Source organism: Eulemur rufifrons, chromosome 12 (genome assembly GCF_041146395.1).
Source record: "Eulemur rufifrons isolate Redbay chromosome 12, OSU_ERuf_1, whole genome shotgun sequence".
Lineage (NCBI taxonomy): Eukaryota > Metazoa > Chordata > Mammalia > Primates > Lemuridae > Eulemur > Eulemur rufifrons.
The window spans coordinates 13,653,536-13,668,703 of NC_090994.1; the positions used below are offsets into that span (position 1 = coordinate 13,653,536).

Consider the following 15,168-nt stretch of genomic DNA (forward strand, 5'->3'; position numbering starts at 1 on the left):
CCCTATGGTGGTTTTTGAGAATTGTTTTTTATTTTGCTTTTGAGGAAACTAAAAAGGATGAAACTCTTGCCAACATCTAACCCAGTGGCTGTTCAACAGCCTGTGACTGTGTGCTCAGCCTCTTCTCCAGACATGCAAAACCTGGAGGAGAGAATTTTAGAGGCAAAATTTACTGGAGGAAAGGATTATGAAACAATGGAAAAAGAAAAGCTGTTCTTCCTGATCCCCAGCACACAATACATGGGGGATTTTCTGCTGGATTTAATCCATCACTGAATTTCATTGTATAATTATTTTCCACCTTCATAGTTATCACTTTTTAAATCAGAGCAAGATAACTTTGGATTATCATTTTCCCTTCTTAAGGACTCTTGCTCTTTAGATTTTGTTTTTTGAAGAAGGAAAAAGTATAATAATATTTGCCCAAGTTATGGCTGAATAAACTTGGTCGGTATAGAGTAAAAACAGGATACAAAGAGAAAATATATTTCCTCTTCTTCTAAAACATTTTCAATTTTATTGCATCACTATGCAAATTCCATACATCTATATATAGATTCTGAACTTACATAGTTCATTATTCTTCATACTCCACAATTAACTTCACAAAATAAAAGAGCAAAACATATTATCAAGTAATGAACAAAGAAAATAAATCGAGTTCTTTTTACATTTTTAAGAGTGCAAATATATGAAATTATTTAATATAAAAGTAATATTCCAATAAGAATTTGAAATTTAAATTTCAAAATATAAACAAAATAAATCTTAAGGAATATGAATATTTGTAAATAAAAATGTGAAAAAGTCTTATCTTTCATGTTTAGTTCAGTAATAAATTAAAAGTAAATTATATTTAATGTGAATATTCCAAATGATAACATTTGATCTTGTCTATAAATAAGAATTCTTCTATAGAGCATGGAAGACTTTTGGGGGTTTTATTAAAACTAACATATTAGTAATCAGTGTTTTATTTGGAAAAAATATATTTTTAAAGAAAGAACATGTCAATAGCATATATCTTTTCTAAGTCCAAGAAAATCCACACAGTCATTTATGATATTTAAGTTTATTAAGTAGATCAGTGAGGTCTTGGTCAACAGATTAGTGAGTAAATTCAAACTCTCACTGCATAAACATTCTAGCATATGCAGTTTCCTATTAAAAGTATGGATAGTCTCAAGATTTCAGGTCATTGTTCCTTGGAAAATAACCTGCACATAGTTATTCTTATTATTAGCATGTATGCTTAGGCCAAAACTCAACCTTGTGATAAAGGCAAAAAGTAAATATACAATTAACTTACGTTGTTTGGTAACTTGAAATGTAAATGTTTCTAAACTCTTCCTTATCTGTGTACACTAAAGATAGTGGCATACTAGTGCTTTGTATTCTCAGGAGTATTGTGTCAGTAAACATCTTCACTCTCATTAAGTACACTAGAAATTTATAAACTATAATTTTTGCTAAGGATGACTCAAATTATCTGCAGTATGTATGTATAGATATAATATGCAGAATATTTTATTAAAATTGAGATTCAAGTAAATTCAGCAGATAATTCAACTTGTCTACCGTTCATTTCCTGAATTTCCTGTTATAAATAGGAGATGTGATTCAATTTTTCTAGATTGTCTTTGCTCACTAAATGCACGACATAGGTGCTAAAATTTTCCTATGTAGCAACATAGTAGAGACTAAGGAAAGGCGACAATCACACTAAGTCATTGTTGAGATTTAAAGTCGGTGATTTTACAAAACTAATGTCAGTTGCTGAGGTGTATATGCATGCATGTGCACGCACATGCGCAAGTGCTTATGTATTTTGATTCATGAGATTTATTGTGACTGTTCACCTGTGTTTCCTGTTTAAATATCTGTGCAGATAGATCATTAGGCCAACTGCAGATGGTGTATTTGAATTGCAAGTTTGGATGGTTAGTGTGGTGTATAAACATTAGGTCCATGTTTCTTCTCTAGAATATATGCGTATTTATAGAGTGAAATCTAGTTTTTCCCTTTAAATACAGTACTGTAATCCAGTTATCCTTTTAATATTATTGTAATCAGAAATAAATAAATAATTATGTTTTATGTATTCTCTATCTGTAAGACTAAGCGGGTGGAAATATTTAACTAGTTCACGTTTTGCAACATTAAGTTCATATGGGAGTTAGGACAGCTTCAGAAAAAGTTTTGTGTTTAAATTGAGTTGTTAAAAGAGAAGTTGATATTGATATTATTCTACAACTTAGATCATGTAATTAAACCTTCCCAACATAATTAAATCTTCTATATCTCTTGCAATACTTTGAATTTATTTAATGACTCATGATGTTCAAAGACTACATTTAATTTTCCTTTAATACATGTATTTGGAAAAGCAATTTAGGAAAATAACTATATTTTATATTTTTGCAAAAATTCTGCAAGCATGGTTTATTGCCAGCCAATTCTGACAATATTATAGAAAGGATTTATTTAAGTTACAGCTTTTTCAGATGATATGTTTAGCAGTTCTGTAAAATAATAACATGTTAATTTTTTTTTAAATCTTTATGTTCCTTTATTGGAGCAAGATTCCTGATTGGTATACAGTGATGTATTTACTAAACAGAGAACTGCGCAGAAATTACATACTATCTATCTAGACAGGTTTTTGTTATACTTTGCCTATTGATGGAATAGTTCCATTTATAAAGTTTTATACATCAAAAAGCTTTGAATTTGACCAGGCTGCCCATTAATTCACCTCTGAAAAAGTGGCATTTAATTTCAGCTAATATATTTTACAGGATTAAGAAGCTTATGCATTAGGGAGCTTCTCTGCACAATGGCATTGGGCAGACAGAGTCCATCATACCACCCAGATTCACAGAGAGCTTTATGCTAGAGAGAGCTGGGACTTACACAAAGTGACTCCTAACCACCAACATGGCCTTCTTACTCTGACAGCCTATCTTCTTGACCGCATTTTACAGGGCCAATGAAGACATGCCAGTAACTGCCCCATGCATAACTTGGCATTAGAGCACCGGGTCTGTTTGATGGTGGTGGCAGGCACTATTTTATATGCAACTAAAAGGCCCATTTTAAAAACTATCAATTGGAGATAAAAATCAAGGGCACAACATATTCAGAACCGAGTTTTGAGCAATCTGGTAACCCAAATAATATGTTTTCAGAAACCAAAGGTGATTGTATCCATGTTGCCTAGTCATGGACACATTTCATACATTGATTCAAATCCCTTTACTCAATCCACATAGCCCTGAGGTCATCCTGCAAAGTGCGTATCAAAAAATAAGAAGTCAGGGTGACAAAGTTAGACAATGATGCTATACAAGTCAAACTTGGAAGATCATAGAAAGTACATCTATTCTGAGAGAAAAGCATCAAATCCTTTGTGTACACATTTAGTTTTATTGTAACAAAACAACTTGTACACTTTTAACGTTTAAAACTTAGCATCATCTTTCCTTTCCAGTGAAACAAAAAGAAAATTTAAAAATAAACAGGAACAAAATTACAATAGAAAATGTCAAATCCAGATAAGATCCTATAGGTTCTGCTGATTCTCCCAACGAGTGGCAGGGCTCAAGTCATCACTAGGAGAGAATTTATTTTAAAAGTGTCATCTTAAACTTCAAGGATGTCCATTAAACATCACAATTAAACATGCCAAAGGAGAAGCCATGTTGTCAAAATGCCCACTTAAGCCACCCAAACATCTCAAAGCCACCCTTTGCTGACTTTCTATAACCCCATTTTTTTAAGTTTTTTTTTCTTTTTTTAAACAAGAGAAAGTAGACAGATACATGTTGGTAAATGATAACTGTCCATATTCACATAGAGACACAATGTAGTCTCTAAGTCCAATATACAGAGAAAGGAGGAAAAAAGCTAGACTTCTACGCACTACTACACAGGGGCCAAGCACCCTCCAGCTTCCAGCAGAGCGAAGGGAGCAGGTTTTTCTTTTTTCCCACAGAGCTCGGTGGTGTTGATCCATACAGTTTTTGTTGAGACAAGAAGGGATTAAAACGAATTTGGAACAGAAAGGGGTAGAGATTCGTTTCCCATTGTATTCTGCAAGGTATTTTCCCCCAAAATAAGTTGAGAACCATGGTGTAGAGAAAAGAGACCACAAGAACAGTACCACTGAGCATAAGAGGGAAAAAAAAAAAAAGATTGCAACTTGCTCCCAGGGACTGGAGAAAATTTTTAAAAAGGAAGGTTGGAATCCATCAGTGTTCTGTTAGTCATCTTCTCCTTCATCCTCCTCTCCTTCCTCCCCTTCATCATTTCTTCATCTTCTTCACCTTCATCCTCATCCCCTTCTTCATCAATATCTCCCAAACCTTCTTCTTCCTCATCTTCTTCTCCTTCCCTCTCTTCATCATTCATATGGAGAACCAAGTAGTACTATAATGGATTTGGCCAAATATCATCTTTGATGACCTCTCCAAATTCATCTGCACCTGCATCAGAATGGTCAGTAAACCAGGTAAAGAAGCTCTCTGGTTTCTCATGCTGCCTCTTCCTGCTGGCTTTATTCTGCGTTTGACTGGAACATTTCTTCAAGTCCTTTCCAGATCTCCATTTGATTTCAGTGGATTTTGAAGATGGATCACCACTGTCATTCAGATGAAATTCTTTGGAGAGAACTTTATTTTCAAAGTAAGGATTTTCATGAAAATAAAAATCTATTCTGTAACCTGATTTAATATCTTCAGATTCTGTCACTTCAAATCTGGTCAAATAATGCAGTGCCTCTTTGTCTTCCTCCCCAACCAGTTAAGACACTTGTGGATGGTTGACCAATGTTGTTACCCCAAAATTTGGGATTTTGGTGATCAGTTATGACCTCTTCTGAAAAAATGGTTGGCGGAGTTTGTTATATTTCTGTTCCACTTTCAAAATCTCCTCACTGGCTTGTTCATTAAGTGTGTCTATTTCATTTTGTACTTCATCAATATGTTCAATTGCTTCCTGCTGCTCTTTTTCTTTCTTCTTCGGCAAGCCCAGAGAAGCCGAGGTGTCCTCTGGCCTTGGGGTCAGTCTTGGTTCCTTCTTCTGAGGTGGGAGCAGAGACTGGCGTTTGGGGGCTATGCTGCCAGGAAACGTGGAGAACCAAACCACGGTATGCCTGCTGGGCTGGAAGAAGCTCAGAAAATTGATGTTAATGTTTTTAAAGTAAATATTTATTGGTTAGTACTACAAATGTTATAGTATAAAGAATCTAAAATGCTTATAAATATTAGGAAATATTGTTTATCTATTATAAAACATAAAATAATTATAGTATATTATATTTAGAAGAGAGAATGAATAGAATAGAACAATGTATGAAAGACCTTTAAATGCTTCCCTTGTAAGGATCTACTATAAATGCAAACACAGTAAAATCATTCTCTTACTTCTTGGCTAACATTCTTAAGGATTTGCTTAATTTTAGTAGATGCCAATTATGTAACACTGGTTATTTCTCCAAAATACAGTGCGAATCAAAGGAAGGGTAGGAGACAAAATAAGTATATCCCTGCTTCTCCCTGGAAAACAAGAAAGCAGTTATGAGCCAGTGCTGGTTAACAGTTATACACACAGGCTTTAGACACATACATTCTGGGTTTTAATTTTTCTTGTTATGGTTACTGTTTACCAAGAACACCTTTGTTTTCCCATCTGTCTTTAAGGTAAAATGTTTTAAGTCTAAAATAATAAGTACATAATTGAAGGTGCCAGTTATTTTTAATGACAGATTTTGCTGATGGATGGTATATGTTCTAGTATATGTTGTAGTTTTCATGATGTATTCTGAGATATCCATGTCATCTAAGAGTACTGGCAAAAGAAACACTATAGATTCAAAACATAATGGATATATGCCCTTACCTATTACTTTTGCAAAGATAATTTTTCAAAAGAGCTTCTATTGAGAAATAACTAAGATCAACTCAGGGCAAAGGGGGAGAGAATAATGCTCACATGAAATATATAATTCTATTCCCCTATGTAATCCAAAGTATGGTGTAAGCGCTCTAGCAATCCCAGTACGACTGAGAAAGCACAGAGTTGACTAATATTAACTATGGGGCACCTCAGGAAACTGAGTTGTGCCTATGTCAGCTCTTAATTAGTGCAGTTCCATACTGAGAAGGAGATTTAAAAACAATGGGACATCATTAGTGGACATTCATAGTACAGTATTTTGCCAACCTACCAAATGTCTGTTTATGAGCCATCCACAGGATCCCACTAAACAAGATAGCAATTTCTAAGTTCCTTTGGTAGTCTGTGAAGTAAGACTTTGGGCACAAGGATCAAATTATAAAAGGAAGAGAAGGGAAAAATACTCATGCCTCCCTACAGATGGATCCCTGTTTGTTGGTGACTTGTCATGGAGTAGTGCAGTCAAAGTTAAGGTTAGGTCACTTGCGAACCCTTCCCTGGAATTAGCAATTGGAAGAATTCTGACAATCTTGGTTAAAAAGGTAAGTACTTTAATATACCCAAATCTGTGATTTGGAATGATTTTATATCATCTTCTAGGAGATTACTTAAAGCCAATGATAATAGAATCAAAGAGGAGAAGGCCAAAAGCAACTTCCAGAAGTTGTGTAATGCCGATAGCTACCATCACTCTTTTAAATTATATGTTATTCAATTTTTTAACTGCCAATTTTAACCCCATCAACAAAGAATTAAAGTGTTTACTTTGGAATGGGGCCTGCAGATATGCTTGTATAATAAAAGGAGATAGAGAGACAGTTTCTTTATGCATATGCTGCTTATTTATGTGAACAGGTATGCCTTTTCTATTTGGTGGGTGGTACAGAAATATTATGTTGTAGTAAAGTTAAATGTGAAATTATGATGGCAACTTCACTGGATGAAAATGGAGGCCACATTGACTAGTATGATAAATATTCCTTCTGAAATATGCATAGTGTTCACATCAGAGTCTGTCCTTTCCTGTTTCCTTTTTTATGTTTTGACTCTTAGTAAAGAGATTAATTGTAAATAATATAATAACTGTTGCTCTTAAGGATTTTTGTTATTCATTGTGTGCATGGCTATATAGAAATGGAATACTTTCTAAAAGGAAAACTAACAAAAGAAAAAGAAGTATTTATATAAAAATAAATAATACTGTTCAGTTTTCAAGAGATAATACTTTCTTCTTAGAGTTCTGTGGTGCATAGTGTCTAGCTATTGGATAATTTCTTACTTCACAGAGAGAAACAAAGTATGTAATCAGAATAATGAATCTTAAAGCCTGTTAATGTGTGTGTGTGTGTGTGTGAGCTGCAGATGCTTTTAAATCATATCAAATCTCTGGATAATTAATGGACTCCAATTTTATTTATCTATGTAGACAAATATATTGAATATGAATAAGTACAATTGATAATTTAATAAATCATTAGTTGGCATTCTAGAAATCTCTTGTTTTTATATATTCAGTTTTTTCCCTCTATAATTTTTTTCTATTTGAAGATTCTGTATTTAGATATTAACTGACACCTAATCAGCATGGCTCTTAAATACTATTTCTCATCTAGACTTAGAAATTAGAGGCTCTTTGAATTTTCCTAAAGAATCCACTCACACATGCACACACACAAAAAACAGCTATTGAAGATTTTTCAGGGAAACAGATAACTATGGGGCACATTCTATACTCCACAGCTAAGCTAACAAATGTAAAAGCCTGATGATACACGCATATTCTTCAGAGTCCCTTTCGGCTCTTTAGCCACCTATGTATGTGGCTGTCATAGACGTTGATATTTACAACTCAAGGTTCTTCCTCCCTACCTGGAAGAGTATTTTAATTGCTCCTACAGTAGGCAAAGCAATTCAGTCCGATCTAACTTCCACCTGGCCTCCATCCTCACTTTCACTTTTAAACTCGTACCAGCAAAACTCGAGAGTTTGATTAGTATAGTTATCTTCTTTCGAAAGCAGTTTAACAACCAACCTTTATTACCTACCATTGTACATCCTTACGATACCTTGACTTCTCTCCATTTGAGCAGTCCACAGAAGGAATCTTAATGAATAAAATATTCTCGGTCTATTAAACCCAAATGGGCTTTAGAAAGTCATGTAAACTCTCTGCAAACTGTAAGAAAGGTCAGAGGAAAACTGAAGAGTGATGTAATTAGTGATGTAATTTTATGAATTAGGTACACTGCTCCTGATGAAGACTAACTGAGAAAAAGACTATTAGTTAAATGATCTGATCTTCACTGGGAAAGAAAGAGAAAGAAACATTTTAGTTGGGTGTAGCTGAGTAGCTGGCATATTTTATTTTTTAAAAGTAATTTGATAATAAATGGAATGGGAAAGAGAATCTTTGAGAGTGGCTTATATCACACACTATGAAAGAGAATGGAGACTGTGAAGATCTTATGAAAAGGAAAATACTGAAGCTATGCCAGAGAGGAATACTGTAGCACAAAGTAAAATCTTGTCAATAGGTGAGATGCTTCCCCTTATAAAGAAAGAAGATGATAAAAAAGAATGTTGAAAAGACAGAGAGATTTTTGAGATGTAGAGATCCTGAAGAAATTTGTATAAGATCACTTTTATCTAGAAGGTAAGGTAATCTCAATAGCAGTATTGTGTGATTGTTACTATGGAAACTGGAGTGAGTATGGCAGGATTCACATGTGACAGTTTCTTTACTTACTAGCTGTGTGAACTTCAGCTAGTTATTAACCATTCTCTTGCATAATTTCTTCATCTGTAAAATATGTATCAAAATAGTATCTAAAAAAAAAAAAAAAAATAGTATCTGACAGGTTGGTTTTTGACCAAATAAAATAATGCATAAAAAGTATTCAGAACAGTATATTTTATGGAATAAATCCTGTTTCCCCCCAAATCATATGTTGACGTCCTAACCCATAGTACCTCAATACATGATGATAGTATTTGGAAATAGGGTCTTTAAAGAGCTAATTAAGTTAAAATGAGATCATTAGGGTAGGCCCTAATCCAAAACATGTGGTGTCCTCATAAGAACAGAAAACTGAGCACAGTTACATAGGGAAGATCATATGAAGACACAGGGAGAAGATGGCCATCTATAAGCAAAGGAGTAAGGTATCCAAAGAAACCAGCACTGCTAACATTTTCACCTTGGACTTCTAGCCTCCAGAACTATGAGAAAATAAATTCCTATTAAAATTGCCCAATCTATGGAACGTTGTTATGTCACCTCTAACAAAATACAGTACTTGAATCAGTAAATGCAAAATGGATGTTTGCTGTTGAAGGAGGACTGATTGGAGTTAGGAAACTTGGATTCTTAGTGACTATAAAGAATGTACAACTTAACTAGGCTTCTATTAAAAAGGATGCACATTAGCTTGCTTCTGACTGTTTATAATGCTGAGGTTTTTATTTTGTTAGAATTTCTAAACTTCTAAGAATAATTTTATACAAATTAACATTACTCTGTACTTATACTGAACAACAATATAGGATTCTAAAAAACCCTCTACCACCAAAGAAAAATGTCATTTATCCATTTATTTTGATTTTATGGCCAGTTTTCTTTTGGAATGTTTTTGAGATAAATTATTTTGTTTAATTTAATGTCTGTTACCACAACTAAGGACTAACAAAAACATAACAGAGGCTACTTAAAAAGGAATTTATGTTGCTTAGTTATGATGATGATAATTTATATAAATTTGTACTGTATTGGCTCTGTTATTTATGAGATTTTGAAGTCAGAAAAATAAGGAGTGGTTGACTTCACCTTCCACAAAAAATGACACATATTTTCATACTTCTGGCATGAGGTGTATCCAAGCAGGGGTACTTAGTTTGCAAACATATTAGCCAAAGGCACTTACAGTTATAATCTGTGATCTACAGACATCAGGTGAGGGCTTAAATGCAGAGTAGAAATCATACCCTGTGATGTGAAGTTCTTTAGGTATCAGCTGCTTTTAATCTCCATATTCATATATACTTATTAAGATTTTCAAAATATATGATGGATTTTCGTGTATGCTTTGATGCCTTTGGTCACACTGATCACTTGGTCTGTAAAGGGCTTTATTCATTCTTGCTGCCTCCACCCCCAATAAATGCCTGCTCAAGTTGATTGTCACCAACTAACTCCTCAAGCCTCGCTAACAGCACAAAGTAAAATTTTCCATCATTTGTGTGTCCATGACATATTATACTAATATGTTTATGTCAACACTAGTAAATACAATAATTCAGAAAAAATTTCAATTGTCTAGTTTGGGTCAGGTACTGTGCTAGACACTAGTTATAGCTCTGAGAAAGTGTCAAAAATCAAAGCTTCAATGGCATAACTGTTAGTCTTTATTGAGAAAATATTTTATTTTATTTTATTTTATTTAGGAAAGACTTTGTTTTATTTTTCTGACTGAAATGAAAGCACTATTAATATCTCAGAAATAACATTCCCAAGTGCACACATAATGCCTAAATTGTGTAGTCTAATCCCAAGCATAATTCAGGAAATTCAGTTAAGTGCAGCCAATGCTTTGGAAGGTACAGGTCAATTACTTGTGTCTTAGACATACTGGCTAAAGTACTTCAGCAATGCAGAAAGAATAGTTTCTTCTCTCTCTCTAAAAAATAATAATAATAATAATAATTCCAGAAGGCTCAAGTACACATTTATAGTAGAAAGTAATATCAAGGAGTAAAAATTTAAAGATGCTAAAATATGCGTCAGTTTTCTCCCAAATCTTTTTCTCATATGACTTCTTCCTGGAGACCCCCATCCCTATTGAGATATCTTCCTTGATAGGCCTTCCTCTCTATAAAGTCATTCCTGTAACTGGAAACTACCCTTACCCATCCTTGTGTAAACTTCCTATTTTCTCTTACCTCAGTATTAAACTAAAAAATGGGTACATAATCACATTTTATTAATTTTTTTTAACAGATGCAATTTTTTTTTATTTCAGCATATTATGGGGGTGCAAAAGTTCAGGTTATATATATTGCCCATGCCCCCCGTCCCCCCTGAGTCAGAGCTTCAAGCGTGTCCATTCCCCAGACAGTGCGCATCACACTCATTATGTAGGTATACACCCATCCCCTCCCCCACACATCTGCCCGACACCCAATTAGTGTTATTCCCAAATGTGCACTTAGGTGATGATCAGGGAAACCAATTTGCTGGTGAGTACATGTGGTGCTTATTTTACCATTCATGGGATACTTCTCTTAGTAGAATGAGTTCCAACTCTATCCAGGAAAACATAAGAGATTCTATATCACCATTATTTCTTATAGCTGAGTAATACTCCATGGTATACATATACCACATTTTACTAATCCACTCATGTATTGATGGGCATTTGGGTTGTTTCCACATCTTTGCTATTGTGAATTGTGCTGCTATAAACATTTGGGTGCAGATGTCTTTTTTATAGAATGACTTTTGTTCTTTTGGGTAGATGCTCAATAATGGGATTGCTGGATCAAATGGTAGGTCTACTTGAATCTGTTTAAGGTATCTCCATATTGCTTTCCACAGAGGTTATACTAGTTTACAGTCTCACCAATAGTGTATGAGTGTTCCTGTCTCTCCGCATCCATGCCAACATTTATTGTTTTGGGACTTTTTGATAAAGGCCATTCTCACTGGAGTTAAGTGATAGTTATATATATTTATAGGGTACATGCAATGTTTTAATACAGGCATACAATGTATAGTATTCAAATCAGTGTATTTGGGGTATCCATCACCTCAAGCACTTATTTATTTCTGTTAGAAACATTCCAATTCCACTCTTGTAGTTATTTTAAAATATATACTAACATTGTTGACTATAGTCACTTTGTCATGCTATCAAATATTGTTGATTCTGTCTAACTGTCTAAGAATATTTTTTTGTGCTAGCCATTTTGTGAGTTCCTTCAGGGCATGAAATTTATATCTCTGCTCTCAGTCTTTATATATCTGATGCCTCATGCTTAATTTAAAGGAATGATGTTTATTTATTGTAGTCTTACTACTCTGAAGATGATATTCCATCACATATATAACAAACTATTATTCATCAAATGTTTGGTGAATCAGAATACCTGTTCCCATACCAAGTTGAATAAGAGAAAAGTGACTTTATTTACACTTTATCTAATTGTTTACCTTTTTGGAATTTTTAAAATTGTAATAAATACACACTACATAAAATTTTTGATATAACAGTGAATGATGGCCGGGCGCGGTGGCTCACGCCTGTAATCCTAGCACTCTGGGAGGCCGAGGCGGGTGGATCGCTCAAGGTCAGGAGTTCGAGACCAACCTGAGCAAGAGCGAGACCCCGTCTCTACTAAAAATAGAAAGAAATTATCTGGCCAACTAAAACATATATAGAAAAAATTAGCCGGGCATGGTGGCACATGCCTGTAGTCCCAGCTACTCGGGAGGCTGAGGCAGTAGGATTGCTTAAGCCCAGGAGTTTGAGGTTGCTGTGAGCTAGGCTGACGCCACGGCACTCACTCTAGCCAGGGCAACAAAGCGACACTCTGTCTCAAAAAAAAAAAAAAAAAACAATGAATGATGAGAAAATACTGTACTTTGCGTGGAACTACGTATTGTTATTCAATAGAATAATGGGCAGCTTTTCTTATTTAATACTATATATTCCAGAGCAGTTAATATTGTAGGAGAAGATGTGTAGAGAGGGTAATGATCTATATGCAACACATTTTAATCATCCCTTTACTTCACATATTAATCTAAATGAAAGTGATTATTGTTCCTTGAATATTCCTTCAATCTTCTCTCCATTCATGCGGCATTAAAAAAAGAATGTTGAGCAAATATTTATGGAATGTGGCAACAATTTCCTTGGGTTGCCAAGCCCTTATTGTGCCTTGTGTATAAAAATATAACGCTTTGGTATAAAAGTTTCAGGGCAAATGCAATGCATGTTTTCTTATTATAGCATTTGTCTGAACTTCGCTTGAATTTAGACATTCAAATATTCTGATTTCTTGTAGCTGGTGCTTTCTTACCATTTATTATTCAATGGTTTAGTCTTCTTATGTTATTTTATTTTTTTCAGATACCTTGTCTTCTGTTCCTATCATCTTCTTCTAAATTTACATTCTTAGGAATTCAATCTTGATAACACAATATAACCTTGTGGTACTTTATTTTTGGCCGGATACCACAGTCACAATGCATTTTGACATTTGCTGTTTTATTCCATAAATGTATGTCAGGGCCCTGCAATTCTCTTCTCTGACTTCTTGATGTGTAACAGCTTCCATGATTGCTGCTTCTGTGATTATGTCAAAGCCTTTTCAAGGTACATAAATGCTAAACACAATGGTTTAGAAAACTAGTTCGGCTTCTCCATTAACTGATTTATGGACTGAAGACAGCAGAGGATAAAACAGCTTTTCAATGTGGGTTGATTCTTTGCTTTGATTCGCTATCCAGACAAGTGTCTAGTCAAAGGAAGAGAAAAATAAGGTATTCATGGGTATATGATTAACAGACGTGGTTCCAAAGCCTTGAAATTGCTTTTAATTTGTTCTATTTTGTACCAAGCTTTTACAACTGAGTTAAAATTAACCCTGAGGTCTGTGGCTTCTTATGAACCATTTAAAATGTGTGATTATTATTTAAATTCTCCTTCTTCCTGTCATGTTAGTGTATCTACATTCATATAAATACATTATTTAAAAATGTTTTTGTAAACAAGTTTTAATTGCAAGTGAAGTGATCCATGTAGCCTATTTTAAGATATAAAATCTCACAATACAGGAAAAGATTTGACAAGAAAATATTCAAACAGGATAATTATTCACTAAAATTAATAGTTGTGGTTTTTTTCCCTTTAATTTTAAGGGTACCTAGAATTCATTTCAATCAGATATAGGAAGACACATGGACATGTAAGTCACAGTCAGGAAAGAAGAAGTTTCTATACACACAGATTTGTAGACTCAGGAGGCCCAGCATGCTATTCAGGCCACCTGGGGATACACCAGGGTCGGTCAGAGAGCAGAGAGAGTGAGGGAGAAAGAAGAGCCTTTATTGTGGTTTCTATAGGAAGGAATGGGTGGGACAAGGCAAGCAGGTTAAACAGGCTTAGAATTGGATAGTTTGAATAATTTTGGTGAACGCTGGGTTGTAGGAGTTGCCCCTAGATGTCTGATGTCTCACCTTGGGGTGATTAGGGCAGGTGGATAGAAGGCCAAAGTGTTAGAGCCCTTTGAGAGATGGGACAGTTTGAGGTACGAGCTCTGAGTGCATTGATTTATATGTCAAAGTCATACACACAGGTGAGTTGTTTCCTATCACTAGGAACTGGGGAGCCCTGGAAAGGGAGGTATCTCCAGGGTCAGCATAGCTCCAGATGGCAAAGCATCAGAAACATATGGCTCCTACATTTCTCAAATGGTAAACCCATGGACAGTCAATGCAAATCTTCTTTGTAGGTGATATTATAAAAATGTGTTTTAGAACACATAAAAGATAATGTGATTCATAGTTTCTTGTGACGGAACCATAAAAGCAAAAGACAATTACAGTTTCCACTGAGTTATAGATCATAGAGTACTTTTACATAAAGTATCTTGTTTGTCCTTCCCACAATCTTGTACATGTAGGCTTTCCCCGTGTAGAGAGACAGAGACATATTCAAAGAGGATAAGAACTTGTCAGAATCACTATGTTGGTATATGGCAATAAAAGCCCAATCTTCTACTTCTAAACCTCATTGTTTGTTCCCATGCTTTCCTGATTACATCTGCAGTAGAGTGTGAGGGTCTTAGCATTCAGGATTTTGACAGCTACAAGTATGAGTGAGTTTTACTAGATTCTTGATCATGTGGAGGGCCTAGAGAAGTTGAGAACATTTTGAATCATTTTCTCCACTACTTTCACGTCTTTTACATAGGACCTCTCATCTATTTTGATGTGTGTTTTTTCTTCTTATCTGTCATACTGAGAGAAGAACAAATGAAACAATGTAGTTGTAGCTGAGAAGGAGTCAGGGAGCAGGGAGTCCGTATCAGATACTATTTCTCCTCTGTAGGGTTGACAATGTCCTTCCTTTCCTTGAATAGTGTGAGAGCTACAGGCGAGGATGAGCTTTAAAGTTGTGAGGATGGAGTTATCAAGAGTGAGAGGGCTGTGGA

At 34.7% G+C, this 15,168-nt stretch overlaps 1 pseudogene; it reads right to left on the reverse strand.

Moving 5' to 3' along the window:
* Nucleotides 1–4,225: 4,225 nt before the first annotated feature.
* The window catches only part of LOC138393659 (protein SET-like), a 111,656-nt pseudogene continuing 100,713 nt past the window's right edge, over nt 4,226–15,168 (reverse strand).